This window comes from Sinohyriopsis cumingii, chromosome 6 (genome assembly GCF_028554795.1).
Source record: "Sinohyriopsis cumingii isolate HCF-2022 chromosome 6, ASM2855479v2, whole genome shotgun sequence".
In the NCBI taxonomy this organism is placed as follows: Eukaryota; Metazoa; Mollusca; class Bivalvia; order Unionida; family Unionidae; genus Sinohyriopsis; species Sinohyriopsis cumingii.
This window is the reverse complement of record NC_142966.1, coordinates 33425616-33448969: the sequence shown is the minus strand read 5'-3', so window position 1 is coordinate 33448969 and position 23354 is coordinate 33425616. Positions and strand designations below refer to the sequence as shown.

The window sequence follows — 23354 nt, the reverse complement described above, 5'->3', positions numbered from 1 at the left end:
CGAACAATTATAGGGCAAAAACGTTTCTCCCAGTTAATGGAAAAATTTTTGAAAACATTTTCTTTAGTTGGTTATGGATTGATTTTAATCCTACTAAGTTCTCAATTAACTCACTACCAGGGTGCTTGCAGGAGGACCTAGGTTGTAATATAACTTCATTTATGGATAACGAACTAGTTAGCTATGCTAATGAAATCCAAAAAAAAAAAGAAAAACAAATTGTACGCAGCTTTCCTTGATATCTAGAAAGCCTTTGACACAGTGTGACAAGACAGATCGTCCTATAAATTGTTGAAGATTAGTATCAATTACGGACTATGGGCTGAAGAGTTTAAATCTACGTAAACTTTTGCGCAGCAGAGTTTTCAACTCACGAATACTTTCTAACCGATTTCCGGCGTTAAAAGGTACACGGCAAGATGGAATGTTATTCCCCTGTCTTTACGTTGCGTTTATCAATGAACTGCTAGATATTATAACAACTTTCAGCTTTGGTTTTGTATTCTTCGACAATCCGTGTCCATGTCCGACTGTAGCAGATGATATGTTTCTCCTGAGCCTTTGAAAACTAGGCATGGAACGCATACTGAAGGTAAGTTTTTAGTACCCTATAAGTGGTGGATTCAAATACAATTCCAGTAAAAGTAAAATAATTGCTTTTAATGGAAGATTTGCTGACTACAAAATAAGATATAGGCGTTGGTCCTTGGAATTTGATGTTGTATCAGAAACATAATCATGTAGTCATTTAGATATCAATACATCTATGTACAGCAACATTAATATTATGATAATAGATAAGCTAGTAAGTTCCTTGTTCAGCCTTATTGGTATTGGAGTTAATGAGTATGGCCTTAATCCACGCACAGCGAAGATCCGGTATGAAGCTATCGCATAACCCGCAGTTTGTATCGTTGTGAAAACGTTTGCAACCTTAGCCCACTGCAAATTCTTCCACTGGAGAGAGGTCATCGTTTTTGCATCAAACGCATGCAAGGACTAACTAGAATGACAAGAACTGGCATTGCATTGAGTTTACTAGGTGTTTTACCCATTGAAGTGTACATAGATATGAATAAACTGTTTTTCCTGGAGCAAACTCTGAAAATTGCCTGCAGTCTATTTTGCAAAACAACTGTATCGTTACTCCGCCTCATCAGTTATCAAAACCTAAGTGTCAAAACAAAACAAATTGGTTTTATTCCTGATATTTATAGAGTACTTAAACAATTGTACTTAATTAGGTTTATTGAATCGTTCATAATCAATGTTGATTCCCAGTCAAATACCTGACTGGAAACACTGTTAAATACAAAATCTGTACTTCATATCAAACTGCTTTGAAGACTAGACTAACTCAAGACACATCGCTCAATAGATTTTAGAAGCTATGGCTTCATAGATGTTCGATCCCGTCTGTATTATGGGAAGTTCCTATGATGTTTCCAGCTTCTCTTGAATCATGTAGAATTGTTGTCACTATCGCGTCCAAGTAGTTTTCATTTGCGAATGACGCTGTTTGTACTAGCTGTCATAACTTGTGTACTTCTGTTTTGATAGGTTCATAGGAACATGTATCTTCCTTACACCACACCTGGATACGTTCGGTGCCACATTATTGGTCGATTCGGAGTAACGGTTACGTGTACATAAATTTATTTTCTGAGAGTAATTTTGTCAATACCCTTCTGGGAATGATGTCCGGAGACTTACTAACTCTTCTTAGCAATGATCAGATTACGAATTTTCATCTCCTGTGTTTTACAACTGTTACTCATGTGTGGAAAAGTACACAAGAAACATTTGACAGGTCGCACTCATGAAATCCAATGTGTTCTGTACCCCTATCACTCATTTAAAATATATACTTAATGATATTATGCAAGCTCCTGTACACCTGTCTTCTTGCTCATATGATATCCTCAGGAAGTAAAATAAGAAATAAAATGTTCATCTTTGCCTGTACGCCATACATGTTTTGGCTTAATTCTGTGCTGGATGCGTTCTCTGTTTAATATTTCATAGTTTCTTTTCTCAAGTAGCCGTTAAGGTTTAGAATGTACATCCTTTTATTCATATGACTGATTTTACACTAAGCAATGCGGAAGAAATACAAATGTCAATCGATTAATCAATCAAACACACACACACACGCACATACAGCATAAACAAGAAAGGTCTTTTATACAGGTGGTAAAATCGAGAGATTACATAATATGCACCTAGTGCACTTGACCGTGCAAAATGTCTCTCGTCTCGAATCAGATATAAAAAATAACATTGTTCTCTTTGTGCCAAACATGCACGTATAATCTAATATTCTACACTGTATGTATAAATGCATGTGTTCAAATCGCAAACTACCATGGATGTTATTTTATTTATGTCAGTTTCAGATGATGGGTAGCTCGACACAAATCATACCACCAACAATTAGTGTATCCAATAGTTTATTTCGAACTCTAACAGCAGCTCTTTGTTAATAAATGAAAGCGCTTCATGTCTGCCGTTTAATCCTAGCCGTTGTGTTTACCGGTTCCGCTGTCAAACGGCATATCCGTTGTACGCGTCCAAACTTCAAGCGTCTTGCGGATTCGTTTGGTTGTCAATAACAATGATGGTTTTGAAGGAAGACTCTTCCCTTCTCGCAGCAAGTACATGATTCGAGCAAAATCATGGTTAAACCGCTTTCAAGAAACGTAACATTTAGTAGAAAAGATTTTATCAAGAAACCAACAGCTGCATGAATGAAAACAAGTCTGCCCTTAGAGTTAGAAGAGGTGTACTATTAATAGAACGGATGCTCAAAGTCAGATAGCAATAATGATATAGGCTGTATTTAAAAATAAATATAATGTACAAGTTTTGGGTTACATTATGTTTTGAATGGCACAGTTGCGGCTTTATGGATCGATTGGCTTGCTAGCTTGTATAGTAAAGAGGCGAACGAGGATTATGTTTCCACCATGAATTATTCTTTTCATGGCCGAGGGTTTGAATCATTTTCAGTATTTGGTAGTATCAAGAGCTTTCGCTACTTATTCAGTAACCTCATATATTAAACTTGAACTCGAGATGGCGGAATTAAATATTTAAATACATTAAACGTACCTGTGGGTAGCGTTGCAATTATGCTGGGAATCGAATAAAAAGCTCATTCTGCGATTGTCTTTAGAGTTATGGTATGCTCAAGATTATTCGTGAATAGTATTCCATGTCTTCCGTGATCGTTTTTTATTTGACAACTGGGGGATAAAATGTTATAGCATTTAATTATCCGATCGATAATTCTGATTACCTATAATTTGGAGGTTGATTATTCAAGTTCATCCTATATCATTACTTTGGAGGCCAACAATCTAAACTGTCACTTATACTCATATATTCGATTTTTATGTCTCGTGAACTCTTTTACAAGTGCTTGCGTTGGGAAATTAAATTTTCGCAAAGTAATGAACCTTTACATATCGGAGCTTGATATACCACCCTCTGCCAGAACATACTAAGTGAAAACGATTGCGTAGAGTCATTAAGGAGTGAGCCAATATCACCCTGATGATTCATTTAATATTTTAGAACACTTGTACAAAGGAAGGACACATGAAAGGAAGAGTTCTTGAAATTCTAGAATTTTGACTGCATGTACACATATTGATTATTGCACCATTTGTTTGTGTCATTTAATTGTAATGAGGACAGTAGAAAATATCCATTGTAATTATTTCTAACAACAATGAATTACCGGCATTATCTTGTAGTAATGACTAAGAAGTATTTAATATTTAATATTGTATGTATGCTCAAGTAACTTCAATAAATGCTGAACAAGTCCAGAACATGTCCAAGCTATTTCAAAAAACTGATCTATAAGTCTTAGCAGAAATCTTGTGGTCCATGAGTGTGATAATCTGTTGATTATAGTGACTGAGTGTTGGCTCTTTTTGGCTCTTAAGCTTTCTCCAGATGCTAAAAGGTTTTACACCAAAGTATATGACGCTGTACAGATTGGTTTCGGATGCATATGTTAAAGATAAAATGCCAAAATGCAACTTCAATCATCTACATCATTGTTAGGCCTGAATATGCATGACAAAAATATTACGGAAACGATGTCAGTAAAAGACTTTTATTTTGTAAGTCTTAACTCTCTAAATTTAAAGGGACACTGTGTGGCCGTGTGATTTTTGGCGCTCACCTTTAAAGATCACTGACATACCATCTCGGTCCGCGTAGGATCAGATCTCTACAATGCTATTAAAACCAAGCAAGTATAAAAATAATACTTTAACATAAAGGAATGTTATCATGTAGGTAGTTGTCAATTCCCGCTTTTCATGAGACATGAATAACTAAAATTTTAAACAGCAAGATCTAACTAACTGGTGGTATCTCGGCATAGGATATTTTCATTTAAGCATTATTAGGAGCTGAAAGAGTGTTTACATTAAGAAGTGGTTGTTATGAAAGGTTCAGTGAATGTATTTGTCGAAAGAATCAGTTCTAATTGTTACACTTAAGTATATACTGAGATAACATTGCATTATTCTCAAGTGTTATATTACTAGGGGCAGAACATAGATTAAAGGCTGAATAACGATAATGATTACCTATTACATACACTGCTTGCAACGTACCTGTTGGTGTAGTTTCAACGTCAATAACACACGGCTCCATAGCTCAGTTGGTTAGAGCGCCAGTCTCGTAAACTGGAGGTCGAGAGTTCGATTCCCTCTGGAGCCAATGTTTTTAAACTTTGAATAATCAAATCGTATCAATTTATTGTGGGATAAATCTAATCTTTCGAGTTTGTGTATTCATGTGAACTTTATATATTTTCTGTTGCCTACATATGCTTTTTGCATGTGCGCGGAAGATTTTATTCGCCACACGAGGAAAATAATATTTGGCTCCGATGGCCTAGGGGTTAGAACGTTCGCCTCGGATGCGGGAGGTCGTGGGTTCGATCCTCTGTTGAGTCATACCAAAGACGTGCAACAATAGTACTAACAGCTGCCTCGCTTGGCGCTCAGCATTAAGAGCTTAGTGTTAGGACTGGTCGGCCTGGTGTCAGGATAATGTGACTGGGTGGGACATCATGTTATATGTCTTCGGCATGATGCCCCAGTGTTAGATATCACTATAAACCAGAGGTGGGCAAACTTTCCAGTGCAAGTGACGCATACACAAATTTACACCTTGTCGCGGGCCGCATAGTTCATTAAGTAAAATAATTAATATTTGAAATAGCAAAAACAAAAGGTTTTTCTTAATAACATCATAATTAATTTTCAGTTGTTAATATGTTGTTAATATTTGAAAACTTAAACTTAAACTTGAAAAGAAGCACATTTATTTGATAAACAGAGTAACATAAACAGAGACAGTACGAATGATGGCTTGTTCCTAGGCCGCATGAAAACCCTTGGCGGGCAGACATCGTAGCGATATGACTCCAAAATTGTTTAAACTACGTTAAAAATCCAAATCACACACACACACACACACATATATATCTGGCAATGAATTTCAAGTCCCATCCGTTCTGCACGTGCAGTTATCCCAAATTCCAACGCATACCGTATACCAGCTAGCAATCAACGAAACAGATCGAGTAATAAGGAATATAGTGTATGAGCCCCTCGCAGCATTGGAAAAAGGAATTTCTCAATGGGGACTATCTGTTTATGAAGTCTAGCCGTGAGGTGCAAATTTGTACGAGCTGACTCGACCAAATAAAGAATCTGTATGTGGCAGTTATCACTGTGACTATACCCTCAAAAACTGACATTTGTATTGTGTCCATGCTTCATTTATTTGCGTACATTCACAATGAAGATATATATATATATATATATATATATATATATATATATATATATATATATATATATATATATATTCGACTCCACTTAAATGAATATCGCTTAATGGCATAGATTGCTTCAGTGCATAGCGATAGTTTGGTCCCGTTTTCCTTCAATATTCCATCTCACCTCTGTCTGCGTGCCAGTAGCTTCTCGTGGGTCGGTGGTTCTTTCTGGGGTTTTCCCGGGTTCTTCCTCCACCATTAATACTGGCCGCCATATATAGCCTATCGTGTGCTGAAAAATGGCGTTAAACCCCACAACAACAACAACAACAACACCTCTGTCTGCGTGGGTTCGAGTCTCGGGCTCGGCCAATGTGGATATGTGAGAAAGCTTGCCGGTAGCTTCTCGTGGGTCGGTGGTTCTTTCTGGGGTTTTCCCGAGTTCTTCCTCCACCATTAAAACTGGCCGCCATGTATAGCCTATCTTGTGCTGAAAAATGGCGTTAAGCCCTATACCAACAACAAAAAATCTTTCATTATTAGCATAGCCGTCAATGTATATCGATTAAAAGCATAAATCGTTTAATTTCATACAATTTGCTGGTCTCAATCATTGACTTTATACTTATTTGACACCGCTTAATTGCATAAACATGGTCCAGACATCTAAAGTGAATGTCAAGGCTGTATACGTGTAGACTGTTATCCCAAAAATCGTAGAAAAGAGTACACTGGTGGCCCGGCCTAACTCTGCGCTCATTAGCTAAGGCGTTATTAATGCTGGTGCACGTGCTCTAGAGCTAGAAATTATTGCCATCTGGCGGCGGCCAGATGACCACCAGATTAGCCAGTAATCACAGTAATCTCTGACGAAAGCAATGTAAATTCAACCCATTGACCAAATCTAAACCCACATGAAAGACGTTAGCGTTGGCGGATGGCGTGGAACTGATAAAGAAGTTAGATAATAAAGAAAGTCAGTCGTCGAATTGCACAGATGTTTGATGTTAACCAAAGTGGGATATCGAGAATTCAGAAAAATAAGGAAAAGAAACTCGGAGAGTGGCAGAGTAACAACAATCCTAACAGAAAGCGCGTCTCTGTCTGTGTGAGTTCGAGTCTCAGGCTCGGCTAACGTTCGTACGTGAGAAAGCCTGCAAGATGCTTCTCGTGGGTAGATAGTTCTTCCCTGGGTTTTCCTGGGTTCTTCCTCCACCAATTATACTGGCCGCCATGTATAGCCTATATTGTGCTGAAAAATGGCGTTAAACCCTACAGCAACTACAACAACACAAAACGTCAAAGGGCAGGAAAAGCGGAAGATGTCCAGGAAGCCCTGTTGCGATGGTTCACTCAAGCGAGAAGCCGATAGGTGCCTATCAGCGGCCCACTGATGCTATAAAAAGCCAATGGACTAGCACAGGTCTTAGGCATTGCATATTTTAAGGCAACAAATACCTGGCTAAAGAGATGGAAATATCGCAATTATATAAAGTTCAAGAAGCAGCATGGTGAGAAGCAAAACGCTAATGACCTCGCTGCTGAGCGATGGATAACTAACATTATGCTGGACTTGATCAAAGATTATGAACCAGCTGACATTTTTAATGCTGTCGAGACTGTGCTTTATTGGAGAGCTATCCCAGATGGAACACTTTCGTTTAAAGGTGCTGAAGTATCCGGGAGCTAAAGTTGTCATAGATTGCTTGACTCTGCCGCTTGCAGGTAACATGGATGAGAGCGAAAAACTAGAGCCACTAGTGATCGGCAAAAGTAAAATTCCGCGTTGAATTATACCGGTGCCATACGAAGTTAACAAAAACGCGTGGGTGACAGGGGACATATGTCAAGAGTGGCTTAAGAAAATCAATATATAGATGCGAAGCAGAAAACGCAAAATTCTCATGTTGTGCGACAATTGTGCTGCTCACAGTGATAATATTCGCTTGTCAAATGTCACACTATTCTTTCTACCCTCTAACACTACATCATTGATTCAACCGATGGATCAAGGCATCATTACTAACTTCAAGAAGCAATACCGATCACTATTGTTGCATCAAGTTGTTAACAACACTGACAATGGAAGTGAAGTGCGTACTGTAGAATTGGCGAAAAAACTGAGTTTATTGGATGCCTTGCATTTACAGAGATACCCGTAGAATCAAATTTTAGGAGCAACCATCGCGAACTGTTATCGACGTGCAAGTTTTGTCAAAAACACCGAGTCCACTGAAGACGTCACCGATGACGACAACACTGAGGTCTTTATCCCACCCACTATGGCACTGGATGATTTCAATCGTTATGTGGAGGTGGATGAACACTTTCATACTAATGAAGAAAAACAGATGCCAATATCTGTTCAAACGTCCAACAAGAAGTAATGGATTCAGATCCAGAGGATGTGGAGGCGCTTACCAATGATTTGTGTCCCTCCGCCAAACTTTGCTACTGCCATTAAAAGTCTGGAGACTATTAGAATGTTTCTGGAATTAAATGGATGCGAATCGAATGACGAATTTTATAACTTGCAGACTATTATCCACCAGATTGGCCGCCCCAACTGTGTTCAAAAATCAATTACGGACTTTTTTTACCAAGTAACTTGCAAACCTTTTGCAACGACTTTTATGTCTTCTTTGTACGCAGACTTATTGCTTTACTGGGAACTAATTTTAGAAGCGACCCGTATACTATTTTGCTACCAAAGAGCAATACACACTGTCAATAATAATTTCAGCAATAACATTTCATAATGTTTATCTGAATTAACACGTATTGTGGAATTAAATGTATACGTAGTTCTTTAATGCACTGAAACACGTTTATATAACATATTAGCTTTTTGTATGATTTTCCATTTTACAAGTACATGTACAAAGTAAATATACATTAAGTCTGCTTAAATGCATACTCCATTTATATGCATAGCTTGGGTCCGATCCAGAGGTTATTCATACAAGCGGAGTTGAATGTATATAATAATAATAATAATAATAATAATGAGGACTTTGTATAGCGAATAATCTTTAGAAGCTCTAAGCGCTTTACAACATTAGATAACTCCTGTAAGATAAAAAACATATAATGATATGATTACAAAGACAAACACCATTAAATTAGAAAACATTTAAAAAAAAAAACATGCTGAGGATATTTAAGGTAGGATACATTATTAGGTCTTTAAGTTTGTTTCTGCAGTCGAAGTGAGTTTTGAGAGCCCTGATGAATGTGATCACCGTGTCTTTGTGTATAAGTTCAGTGGGCAATTCATTCCACGTTGCTGGGCCCTGGTATGCAAAAGAACGCTGTCCATATGACTTTATTTTCATAGTGGGAATACTGAGTATACGATTGTCATGAGAGGAGCGTAAGTATCTTGCTGGTGTCTACACATGGGTGAGGTCGGATAGGTATGTTGGACTAGAGTCCGACAGTGAAACGTAGCACAGAGAACATATTTTGTGTTTGATTCTGGATCGAATGGATAGCCAGCGTAGGGTACAGAGCAGCGGGGATGTGTGCTCTGATCGTGGTACTCTAAGTATGATCCGAGCAGCTGTGTTTTGAACTTTTTGAAGTTTAGCACATATTGAGATGAACCAGAAATAACTGAGTTACAATAGTCCAGTCTTGAAAGTACTAATGAACACACAACTGTTTTAGTGGCATCAACTGAAAGATATTTGCGAATTGAGCTGATGCGTCTCAGCTCAAGATATGCAGCCTTGCATATGTTCATGACATGTTGGTGCAATGTGAGAGTACTGTCTAGAGTAACACCCAGGTTTCCTACTGATTGTGTGAATTTAATGTTGGTGCTGCTGATGTTTATCGTTTGAGGTAAAGGATGTGAATGAGAAAGTCTTTGTGTTGTGATCAGAATGGCCTTTGTTTTATCATCATTCATCTGCAGCTTGTTACATGTCATCCATGATTTCACATCAGAAATGCACCTCTCTACACCTTGGATGGTAGCATCAACTTTAGTTGGGTGGCTAGGTTTGTGTATTTGGGTGTCATCACCGTACAATTGGTGAGACACTGGATGATGATCTATGACACTTGAGACCGAATGAGTGTACATAATGAAGAGAACAGGTCCAAGAACAGACCCCTGTGGAACACCACAACATAGATCAAGAGGGCTGGAGTGTATTCCATTTGCAGATACAATTTATGTCCTGTTGACCAAGTAGGACTTGAACCACAGTAAGGCTGTATCATGAATGGCAAATACATGCTGGAGACGGTGAAGTAATATATAATGGTCTATTGTGTCAAATGCTGCAGACAAATCAAGGAGGGTGAGGACTGTAATCTTTCTGCTATCCAACGCAGAGAGAATATCATTAACTACTTTTAGAAGAAAAGTTTCAGTACTGTGGCAAGGGCGATATGCAGATTGTACATTGCTAAAAAGACTGTTTGAATTTAGATCAGATACAAGCTGGGATAGAACAACCTTTTCTAAGATTTTTGAAATGAATGGGAAATTAAAAACTGGGCGGTAGTTTTTTAAATAGTTATGGTTTAGTGTTGGTTTCTTCCGCAGAGGCTTTACAATGGCAGTTTTGAAAAATGATGGGAGTTCCCCGGATGAAAGAGAGGTATTAATAACATCAGTTAGTGAAGGCAATACTGGATCTAAGCACTCAAGCAGCAGTGATGTTTGAATTGGATCAAGTTCACATGTTTTTGGTACACTCTTCATCAGGATTGTAAGTACGAAATCCATAGGGATAGGTTCAAATGCTGTTAATGGTTGCCGCTCAAATTCTGTATCCCAACTGTATGGTGACGACGAGACAATTGAAATTGTGGTGTCAAGCCTATCTCTAATGGTTTTTACTTTGTCACGGAAGAAATTTGCAAACATGTCCGGAAGGTCGACTGGAGAGAAGGTAGTTGGAAGTGGTGTAAATTTGTTCCTTCACATTGGCTTGTTAGTAATCTCGACGAGCTCTTTGCAGCTGGAACTATCCATAATCTTAGTAGTGTAGTGAGCTGATTTCGCTGCATGGACTATATTTGTGACATTCTTATTAGAGGCTTCATAGATTTGCTGATGAATAGTGAGTCTAGTGGAAAGCCAAAGCTTCTCAGCTTTACGGCGGTCTCTTTTAGCAGTGCGAAGCTGGTGCCTAACACTGCTATACCATGGAGAACACTTTTGAATTGATACTCTGCACTTGGTAGCTGGTGCATGTTTCTCAAACAGTGAACGCAGGCAGTTATCGAGTTGTTCTGCGGTAGGAGGTAAGCAAGTTGTTAAGTTAGCTTGGATGTCGTACATTAGTTTGGTTCTGTTTATCATATGGATGTTTCTCTTAGTAACAGATAAAGGTGGAGGGTTAGGGTCTGATACGTCAAGATGGCATATAATGCAGAGGTGATCTGATGCAAGCTCATGGGATACCAGGGAGGACCGTAGAATGTTATCATCAGGTCTATGAAGAATCCAATTTAAAATGTGACAGTGTTTATGGGTGGGCTGGTTAACTGCCTGTTTCAGGTTGAAAACATCAATGGAATCTATGAGTTTTTATGTATTTGAGTTTCCGGGGCAGTGAAAGTGACAGTTGAAATCTTCAAGAATAATCAGGTTGCCACCTATCGAATTTCCATAGTCCAGGAGATTTGGAGACTGCTCCAAAAAGAGAGAGTCAGCCAGCTTGTTTTTTATACTAGGAGGAGGACTATATAGGCAGAAAAAAAATGGACTGACCTTTGCTATAGTGTGAGTGTGGTTTGGACTAGTTCAAACGATCTGTGGTCGAAATTGAATGTTGTGTTGTGGTTAAGACATTTTCTCATGGTGTTCTTTGTGATGACAGCAATTCCACCTCCGCGAGAATTACGGGGGAACGACTTGATGGAGTAACCAGTGGGTGTTAGATCGGAACACTTGGGCTTATCGCCTGATGTTTTTAGCTATGTTTCTGTGAGGAAAAATAGGTCAATGTTTTGGTCGTTGATAAAATTAACTATTTCTGTGCGCTTTTCCGGTGGTCCTACTGACTGGGCATTGAATAATGCAATACGCAGAGGTTTCTCCTGGATAGTTGACACAAAGGTTGACGAATTAATAGGGATTTGAATTAGTTATCTAAATTAACAGTCGATTTTTTTTTTTAAATTGGTGAGCCGAAATAAGGGAGATAACTGGAGTTCTTCTTCCTGTTCTACGCCGGCCAGCTTTGAAACAAAGTTTCTTTTTTCGCTTCTGTTGACATTTAGGTAATGATGAATATAGTCCCAGTTCGTTTAGTCTAGAGCACAATTTAGTGTGGAGAGCCAAAGAGTGATCATTTCAAGCAATTAATGAGGGTCCATCATAGCATAAATGGGTTGACTGGCGAGTATCACGTGATGGCTGTTTGTTCAAAAACAGTGGATCAAGACAGCTGATAAAAAGTATAATTGCTGTCATTTCCAAAACAAGGAGATGAAGAAACACGTACGAACGTAACAGCCAATACATAATGAACACAATAACGTAGATGAAAACAGGCAACAAGCACAAATATCATGAAAACGGCAATAAAAAACGGAACAGTTGCTTCAAGCCGGTTAAGCGATAGCGGCTATCTTGTATTATATATATATATATTTATTATTTATTTATGTCAGGCAGTTTGCACATTAGTTCTTCGAGTAGTTTATAAGCCAGTAATACACTTTATGAAAACAAGATACAGGCGCCTCCATAGCTCAGTTGGTTAGAGCGCCAGTCTCGTAAACTGGATTCCCTCTGGAGCCAATGTTTTACAAGTTTATGAAATATCTTCAGTTTTAGGGATCTGGATGGCTTTGAAATGCATTGCATCAAACCGAAGCATACGATTCAAAATCTTGACAAATCTTTGACAGAATGTTTCTTTGTTTCTCGTATAAGACGGAGTAAACTGTAAACTATCCGTTGCCGAATCATATCATATAGACCCATAATGATCGTAATGCAAGTTATGTGATACTGGAAGGGACAGGTAAAGCACTTAATTGCAGAAAAACCTCATTAATCACTGTTCGTATCAACATTGCTAGAATTTATATTTGTTTTTTATACCGTTGCTTTGGACATCTCTCTCCCTTTTTGACCTTCAAATCTCCGTTGAGTAAAAATATTATCTCTCTTTTGAAATAGCCGTTTAACACATCAATAAAATGAATGCACATGAATCAACTATCACAAATGCGTTTACAATGTTCAAATTAGCAAGTTGGAAAGAAAAGAAAGAATAATCCAATTTATATTTTTTTTAAACGCGACAAGAAAAATGCGCTTAAATTTGCACTGTATTATTACATCAAACTCGTCTGAGATATCCTCATACATATTTGCCCTGAAATTATTCAGATGCTTTTAGTTATATAATTTTATTCATGTGAACTATCACGTACCAGAAAGGTTCCCTCTAATGCCTCAATAAATCCATCATTGCTATTTGTAGAGCTACATCTTAACGTTACAAGGTCCATGCACTGCTTGGCCAAATATGATGCATCGAGATTATTGGTTATAATTAATCTTGAATAATTTTACAATTTGCAAAATTTCTAAATCCACTGCCTTGATATTTGAATATAGGTCATATAGCATTATTTTTGTATTATTTACGCTCCCAGAACAAATTGGTTACTTCCATAAAACAATTAGAAATCTACTGAATATTTTTATTCTCTTGGCTAAATACACGTCTGAATAAATACTCAGGCGATTGGCAAAGCTAGTGATTATTTAGCCCTATATTAGCAAAATATCCTGTTTGCCGGTAAACTTGATTCCCCTATTTATGCACGAACGAAGGACATTTTATTTGTATGCCTTCTGAGTGCTGTAGCTCCAAGGGAAACGGTCACTTGTTAGGATGAAATACTGACATCAACAAGCAAAATGAGCAGAGCTGCACAATGTTCCTCACTCTACATGGGAACAGACACTCTTCGTCGTCGCAACTCGATTCTCTGTTTACCGTAATTTCGTAATCAGAGTCATCGGATGGAAAATATTTTGACTGCTAGTCGCTGTTAAAACGTTGCAGTAAACACTTGATTTAGGACTTCATCCATCTGGGGTATATTCCGGACCAGGATCTCGATCGGCGTTGCGTTTTAAGGTTGATTTAGGTCTCTAACAATATATGAAAACAATTATGTTTATATTGGGGGAATTATCCTTATTTTGTATATCTTTTTATGATTATGGATACAATTATATATATATATATATATATATATATATATATATATATATATATATATATATATAATGCTTTAATATTGCTTTGTGTGAAAAATATTTGATGTATTTTGTGTTTTTCTCGCACCTTTCATTTACTTCTATCCTTAATGTTCCAATTATTAGGTTTCAGTTACAAGAACATGATGATAGCTTCAGTTATCATTTACTTCATAAATAAACTAACTTAATAGGATGCATTTTTAGGAATATTTCATTTAAGGCGATGTACCGTGCTAGTAAAGCCTTGTTCGATTTAAAGATCAAATAATATTAACAATTTCGGCATGCATGAGACATGCAAAGTCGCTAAAATTTCAAACAACAAGATCTTCCAGATCGATGGTATCAATGTCCAGGATACTGGTATTGTATATTTCGTGGGATCTGAAAGTAGCGATGATGCAACCGGTAAAAAGAGTGAATTAATATATTCGTTAATACGGTGAGTGTTCACGTGTAAGCTTAAGTCCATGTGCATTAAAAGAACACTGCATTATTCTCAATGATGTATCAGCTGCAGAAAATAACGTATTATTAGTTCAATAGATAAGTGTTACATATGTCAGGCACAGATTGCCGCTTAGTTCTCGGTACAGTTAATACGTCAATAACGAACTTAATGAAACGTTGTTTGATGTGGCTCTATAGCTCAGTTGGTTAGAGCGCCAGTCTCGTAAACTGGAGGTCGAGAGTTCGATTCCCTCTGGAGCCATTGTCCTTTTGGTTTGTCAGTTGATTCGAATCGAATTTGGTGTGGACGCATGAAACTGAATCACTTTGTTTCAAATCTGTACAAACGACTAAAGCTAGTTAGAATGTTATTTTTTGTCTTAATATAGCATGGGATCAACTATCCGTCACCCAATCACACGTTAAATAAAGGCATAAAGCACATCATGTTAGCTGGGTGAATTTGGATCGGACCGGTAATCCACTGAAATGCAGAAAATCCCATTAAGTTCCTTAATTTCCAACCTTCAACGAATCTAAGTTTATGTTGCACACTGCTGTTTATGGTGTCTTGCCCTTTTTCTACCTTTAAAACTCTGTCGAACAAAATATTATCTCTTTGTTAAATTAAACATCTAAGAAAGGAACACCAATCAACTATCAGAACTAGGTTGACAATGTTCAAATTATCATGTTGGGAAAAGGAAAGAAGTGTTGTTTGCATTAGAAGAAATACTATTTCTTAAGAAAGTAAGAAATCACATTTCGTTGTCAGCTGGTTCCTCGGACTTCTAGGTACCTTTTATGATCCATACTAATCCTGGGAAAGGTTCAATTACGGTTCACATTCAAGCCAAGTCCGTGTCCTGTATACAACTTTAGAGAACGGATTTTCTCCAATAAAATGTAGGTCTCCTGTATGTAAGACATTTGATCGTCTAATGCTATTTCGATTTTGTAAATAGATGATTTGCTAACATTGAAGTCGGCAATAGATTGTGTCTGACGGAGCACATGACTATATACCGACTTTGGATTTGAAACTATCGTTGATGTAACACAAAGCCCTTGGCATAGTTTCTCCGTGATATTTTGCCCTCATTCCATAATTTTAAGACGCATTAAGATAAGACATACATGTAACCATATTTAAGGCAATGTGTGTCAAGATGTTAGCTAGATTTTCTAACAAAGATAGTGGTTTATTCTTGGGGGCTTTTTAAGGGAATGGTAGGACCATGGCAATACATAACTACCGAAAACAAGAATAAACAGCGATGTGATCGAACCATACTGAAACGATTTGCAACTTAAATAGAACGTGGAGCAAATAAAAAAAAATATTTATTAGATTAGGTATAATAATAGCAAACATTATTACATTAACTCTATCATTAGCTTTACCCAAAGAATTTCACCTTGGGTACATTCAAGAATATTAAAAGCAGACAATACTTTTCTTCCTAAAGAAATATTTGTGCAATCAGTCAGTTGTACAGTTAATTAATTATCGAAGAAAGAATTCGTTTGTGTGTTGTAGAATAAAATGAGTTATCATGGTAAACAAAAAAGAATACTGAAAACGAATGACTGCCCTATATGGATGCATAATCTATAAATAGTACAGCCATACAGACAGATGTAAATTCTAATTATTGTCAACTGGTGTTAACTTAGTAAATACTAATTAGGTATTGTGGATGTAATTATGGAGTTTACAGTTTGCGAATGGAGTAGGTAAATTAAATTGATATTTAAACAGAGTATAGCTTGCTCTTAAATCCCTTTGCAGGTTGTTTGAACTTTCACAGCAATAATGCTGTACAAGCATCACTTGGTATTTTGTTTCTATATGCGTCAGCCAAATGTGATGACGCCAGAACCTGATTATGTCATAGAAGGGACACGTTCGAAAATATCTGGAACCTTTGGATGGCTTGGTAATGAACTGAATCTTAACTCTAAAAGGAAAATCAATATTTTCTTTATATTTCAAGTTTTCTTTCATCAGCAACCTTCATTGATCATATTTGAGATTTTAGTACACTTGTAGTAGAATGTCTCCTAGTCACTCTTTTATCGTAATGAATTAAATATTGATATCGATGATTGTGATGTACGCTTTAAATTCATGTAGAATTTGTAACACTGTATGTATGTATGTATGTATGCATGTATGTATGTATGTATGTATGTATGTATGTATGTATGTATGTATGTCCACGTTTGTCTTTCTTTCTCTTTCGTTCTTTTTTTCTTTCTTTCTTTGTGTCCTGGTTGCCAAACAATGGGTCGCGAGTACGAAACTCGTGGTGGCATCTCTTTCTGTATATACTATTTTGTATTTTGATGTTCGAGCTTTCTTTTAAACTCGCTCATCCCAATTTTTCTCTTTTTTTTACCTTTCTTATTCCCGTTCTAGACAGGTAATTATCCTGTTTAATAGATATTTTCATTCAAAATGTGTATTCCTTGGACCATTTTTTCCTTATTATTAACATACATCATTTCCTTTCACTTTTTACAACTCAGCCTTTTTTTATAAAGCCGACTGTTTTGTGCAGTATTTGACAGCACATGGCCCTTAGTGATAACGCCATCTGTATACATAAGCGGATGTTGACCGGTTCTTTCGAAATAGCATTGGAATGTTTTGGATTGATCCGTTTGTAGTGAAGTAATGTAAACAATGGAGTGCAGGCATTTTACGTCTATTATAAATAATACAGTGTATGGTTTCTGTTGTGCTCATTTCAATTTATATGGCCAAATAGATGATTGAATAATGCAAATCGAACACAGAATTTAAAGATTCTAGAATTTTAAAGGACTCTTTGTTAATATATCCTTTTTTAGCACAAGTGTTCTAAAACTATAAACCAAAGATCACGAGGATATTGACTCAATCGTTGTATGACTTTACTGAATTGTTTTCAAATATTTTGTTCTGACAGAATGATAATATATATTCATGGAGTATATACTTTGTGGGGGTTATGCAATGCGTAGAAGCGCTGGTAGAGTCATTTCGACCCTATTCATAAGAATGCGCGACGTTGAAAGCGACTCATTATAAAATAGGTGCTAGTTATTGGCAATCTCCACCCATTCCGTCACAACCCCAAGTACCTCGAGCCCATTATTTGATCATATCAAGTAGAGCTAATCTCACGTATGGTTTTGCTGCATTATCTTGATTTAGTTACAAGCTTGAGTTCACACAGACAAGACAAGACAAATATTCCCCTCATCATGGATACGTGAAACGTGCCGTTCATTGTATTCTATCCACACGAGTGTATTTGTACAAAAATAGTATATTTTGCAGCTGACAGTGTGTGCTAAAGAAGTTGGTGTATTGACATATGGAATTTGAAATTATCATTGATTAGCATATTGACAGATGGAATTTGAAATTATCAATAGATTAACCTATTGACAGATGGAATCTGAAATTATCATTGGATTAGCATATTGACAAGGAATTTGAAATTATCACTGGATTAGCATATAGACAGATGGAACTTGAAATTATCATTGGATTAGCATATTGACATAAGGAATTTGAAATTATCTTTGGATTAGCATTTTAACAGATGTAATTTTCATTTATCATTGGATTTGCACTGACAGATGGAATTTGAAATTATCATTGGATTAACATTCTGACAGAACCGTTCCGGTGGACTAGTGGTTAGAGCGTCCGCCTCGAATACGGGAGGTAGTGGGTTCGATCTCCGGCCGAGCCATACCAAAGACTAAAAATATGGTACTAACAGCTTCCTCGCATGGTTAGTGTTAGGACTGGTCTGCTTGGTGTCAGGATAATGTGACTGGTGGGACATCATGCTACATGTCTGCGGCATGATGCCCCATTGCTAGACATCACTATAAACTGCCACATTGCAGACATCATAGCGATATGACTGAATGTTTTTTTAAAGCTACGTTAAAAATCAAAATCACATCACATACTGACAGATGGAATTTGAAATTATCAGTGGATTAGCATGTTGACAGATGGAATTCGAAATTATCAGTGGATTAGCATATTGACAGATGTAATTTTAAATTATCATTGGATTTGCACTGACAGATGGAATTTGAAAGTATCAGTGGATAAGCTTATTGACAGCTGTAATCTTGAAATTATCATTGGATTAACATACTGACAGATGGAATTTGAAATTATCAGTGGATTAGCATGCTGAGAGATGGAATTTTGAAACTATCAGTGTTTTAGCATATTGGCACATACGATTTGAAACTATCAGCGGCTTAGCGTACGGACACATGCAATTTGAACCTATCAGTGGATTAGTTTGGCTGTTATTTGTTTGCGAACCCCACACATGAAAGGAGAATAGTTGGAGTCATTTGAATTGTTATTTGTTTCAGGACGTAATAATCCTGAATTCTGTTGATAACAAATATTATATATATTTATTTTTTACTGTATTCTTGGCATCTGTCCGTAATTGAGAGTAGGAATTTGGGAGTACCTGCTAATGTAGTTTACTCTTTAAAAAACACGTTTACTTGTAAGTGAATTTAGGACCTTGATTTTGTCCTTGAAAAGTTCATGGTATACCTGATTCTGGACATGTTTGTAAGTTTTAAATACGTTATTTACTAATATATGAATTCTAGGTTTAGAATGTTCCAGGAACAAACGTCTGACCCTCATACTGATTGTTTTATTGTGTCTTAGATTTTTATATTCAATTATGAAGAAGAAAAAAAGTATTAATTTATTCCTCCTTCAACGTCAGTCTCTGGTTTTGTTTACTGTTGTGTTCATATAGAATTTGAGAAGAATCTTTTATTGAAAAATGATTCGTTGGAGATCAAAGTGCGCATTGACATTTTGGACTAAATCACTCTTTTTAGATTATTGTGAATTTATTCAAAGACATTCTAGATAATATCGTTGTGATATATCACGAGTGTTGGAACGTCATCTCATCCTCAGACTATTGGTACAGCACATTCAAGACTAAATTGTCATTCGGAACACTCTCTACGCTTGGACTTATGATATAACAGTACGAGTATTTGTGATTTAATTCACAATATTGTTAAGTTACTTTTCTATTTAGGTCTTTTAACTTTTAGAGCCGTAACACAAATGTTTGCTAAGCCTTTGTTCAATGCCTGTGCAAAAGTGGTTTAAGGGACCTTTAAATACTGGCTTTTGAAGACAAGTCAAGTATCACTTACTCACTGTAATTGCTGATTAAGATTGCTGATTAAAGGCGACGTTTAAGACATGTCATTATTAATTGTAGGTGATATTTAAGACAGGTCATTGTTGACAAGCTAACCATAGCTTTGACCAATGCGATACTGTACAAAGGCATTTCACTATTTTTGGACTGACAAAGGTTAGGAGTGATGCGATTGCCATGATTGCCATGGTTAGTTTAATGAATCTTTTAATAATCTTCCGACTTCTTTATAGAATTAATATAACTTTAATTATCTATACTCTTTAGGCGTGTTTTCCAAACGAACATATGTTTTTTTTTGGGAGGAATTCTGACTCTTTAATTCAAAGAATCTACTTTGAAAACCATTAAAATTTGCCAATCATTCCTAAAAGGGAGAATGTTTGAAAATATGGTGCTATATTGGCTGATAGATCTTGCCTATGGAGATTAAGAATTTCTGTGTGAAACCAATGTTTTTAAAGTTATTATTATTAGTGAAATTTTAATTAATTAGAGTTGTTATTAAAGAAACAACGTGTAGAATCAAATTTTGTGTTAAAATCGATTCACCTTTGCTGAACTTGCAAAATAAATATTATTACCAAAATTGAAAACATAATTTTGAACAACTCACAACTTTTGAATATTTAAAAAGATTTACAGTTACAGCTCAATGACTACAGAACGACTGAGTAACACAAAAGCTCCCCTTCTCAACTTCAAAACAAAATGAAAACAAGAAAACACAAGAGTTAAAAATAGATTGCCAGCTAGTGCTGTTGCTACCACTACTACTGATATTGATAGTACTGGCAGATGCTGCATGAAATATCCCCAATTCCTCCTTTGAGTGTGTGTGTGTGTGTGTGTGTGTGTTTGTGTGAGAGAGAGAGAGAGAGAGAGATTAACAAATGCTGCTCCTTCGGATTCTATTCTTCAAATTAACGACATATCGATAATATGAAATATGTATAATCTCTTTTTGGCAAGGTGCACGTTTTGCTTCCAAAATATGGTGATGTGAAAAAAAGTATTCAAATATAATGTACCATAGTATGCTACTATTAACATTAATGAGATGCGATTTTTTTGAACAAATGGGTAAATTATACAGGCCTCTTGATGGCAATACCGAACACATGGACTTCATTCGTAAATTTATCTCGACCAGTTAAATCCATCTGAAGCTATCGTTACCTGCGGTTGATGTGTTCGCACTCATCTGCTGTTCCTCCTTTGCAGGACGAAGACACGACTACCCATCACAATTTAGGCTCCCGGCTTTGAAACTAAATGATTAAGGATGAAAGTAAACAATCAACCTCATCAGTATCCGGAACAATTTCTAGCGATCTGAAAATTACCAGAAATGGGATTCTATTGTTAACTTTCAAAATTACCAATGACCACAGAAACCTTGACCATTAGTCAGGAAAAATCTACACTATAAAATTTGAAGTCTAGAAAAATATTCGCAGCAGATAAGTTTGCTGTAATCATCGTGAGAAATATCTAACTTTCAGAATGAGCTTTTCATTGATTGCCTAATATAGCTGCAAGGACGTCCGTTGACATTACGACTGTTGCGGTGGTCTAGTGGCTAGAGCGTCAGCCCCGGATGAGATCCTGGGATCGAACCCCGATCGAGTTATACTAAAGACTTCTAAAATAGATACTAACAGCTGCCTCGCTAGGCGCAGAGCGCTAAGACGTTTCTGTTAGGACTGGTCGGCCTGGTGTCAGGATAATGTGACTGGGTGGGACATCATGCTACATGTCTGCGGCATGAGGCCCCATTGCTAGACATCACTTTAAACTGCCACACTGCAGACATCGTAGAGATATGACTGAAAAAGTGTTAAAGCTACGTTAAAATCTCAATCACGCACACACTCAACTGACCTTACTTCTTTTTTTAATTCCGTCATCTTAAGTCCGAGTTAAATAGATTTGCCCTACGAATTTGTCGAATTATTAGCAAAGACTCTTGATAAAACCTCTGTCTGCGTGGGTTCGAGTCTCATGCTCGACTAACGTGAGTACGCGAGAAAGCTTGCCAGTAGCTTCTCGTGGGTCGGTGGTTCTTCCTGGGGTTTCGCAGGTTCGTCCTCCACCGGTTAAACTGGCCGCGATGTATAGCCTATCTTATGCTGAAAAATGACGTTAAACCGTTCAACAAAGAAAATCTTCATAATACCAACGAACAATTAATAATCAAAAGAAAGGTTCAAGGAAAAGCAGAATTCTCCTCCGGCTGTTTACGAGAGTGGCGCATCAGCCAGTTTAACACCAAAGTCACAGCTGTACCTTAGAAACCATATTGTCACCTCAAACTGTACATTACATTGACCCCAAACAACACAATATATTGATTATTGAACACAGCCAACAGCATTATTTCAACTAGTGTTGGTCTATATTGTCGTTATTTCCGCATCAAAACATGATTGCCAGTCGTGCGTCGGGTACAAAATACGTAATCAAATCAATACTTGCAAGTTTGGCCCAATAGGAAACTTTCTGTTTATTGATATATAGAAAATGAAAATAAAAAAGGATTTGAGCAGTATTTTGGAACAAGGGAGACTCTTCTGACAAAATGGTGCGCTGTTCGGGGGGACCATGCAACCTGTAGACAACTATTATCTTGATATCAGCTCTTTCGTATAGGTTGTTTATAAAATAAATCTTGTTATACTCCGAGTTACTTTACTCCTAACCTGCTGACAAGTTATGTGTCTGTGTGTGACTTTGTGTTCAAAATGGAATGAAAATGATTATAGTGAATAGGAACCTTGACCTTCCTATTATGAGCGGTTCGACTAATCCGTTGTTTTGAATAAAGATATTAGCACAGATCAAACGCTCGGATCTTCAATAAAAAGAAAGGCTCCAGTGGGAGTCGAACCCACGACCTCCAGTTTACAAGACTGGCGCTCTAACCAACTGAGCTATGGAGCCGCAGCTGTCATATTTCTGAAATATATGTTGAATGAATCATAATTTTAAAGTGATTTCCAGATCCCCCAAATAGCAAAACTGCAAACTGTGTCTGCTTTGGCTCTGGTTTGTATATTCATCTCATATTATATTCAGTGTCGCATCGACCAAAAGTGTGTTGTTTAATCAACACTTGAATCAACCTTAATACAAATACCGTCATTTAACATATCTACACAAGAAACAACACTAAAGAATAACGCAAAACAAACACAGCAAGAATCAGGAAACAAACGTCTACAAAATGTATAAAGAGGCATCTATCCATGCATGGTATATTTAAAAGCGACACGAGTTCGAGGTGCCAGGAGATTAACCCAGATCATCTGATCTGACTTTGAGCATCCGGTCTATTAATATTACACCTGTTCTATCTCTAGGAGCAGTTTTGTTTTCATTCATGCAGCTGTTGGTTTCTTGATAAAATCTTTTCTACTAAATGTTACGTTTCTTGAAAGCGGTTTAACCATGACTTTGCTACAATCATGTAATTGCTGCGAGAAGAGAAAAGTCTTCCTTTAGTACCATCATTGTTATTGACTACGAAATGAGTCCGCAAGACATTTGAAGTTTGGACGAGTACCACAGATCTGCAGTTTGTCAGCGGAGCCGTTTAATAAAACGGCTAGGATTAAAC

At 36.9% G+C, this 23354-nt stretch overlaps 3 non-coding genes across 3 annotated transcripts; 2 read left to right on the top strand and 1 right to left on the bottom strand.

The window, feature by feature from the left end:
* Window positions 1-4666: 4666 nt before the first annotated feature.
* On the top strand, window positions 4667-4740 carry Trnat-cgu (transfer RNA threonine (anticodon CGU)). The gene has a single exon. It is a non-coding gene; the product is annotated as a tRNA-Thr (tRNA).
* A 9955-nt stretch (window positions 4741-14695) lies between these two features.
* Trnat-cgu (transfer RNA threonine (anticodon CGU)) lies at window positions 14696-14769 on the top strand. The gene has a single exon. It is a non-coding gene; the product is annotated as a tRNA-Thr (tRNA).
* A 7835-nt stretch (window positions 14770-22604) lies between these two features.
* Trnat-ugu (transfer RNA threonine (anticodon UGU)) lies at window positions 22605-22678 on the bottom strand. Its single transcript has one exon. It is a non-coding gene; the product is annotated as a tRNA-Thr (tRNA).
* Between the last annotated feature and the right edge of the window lie 676 nt (window positions 22679-23354).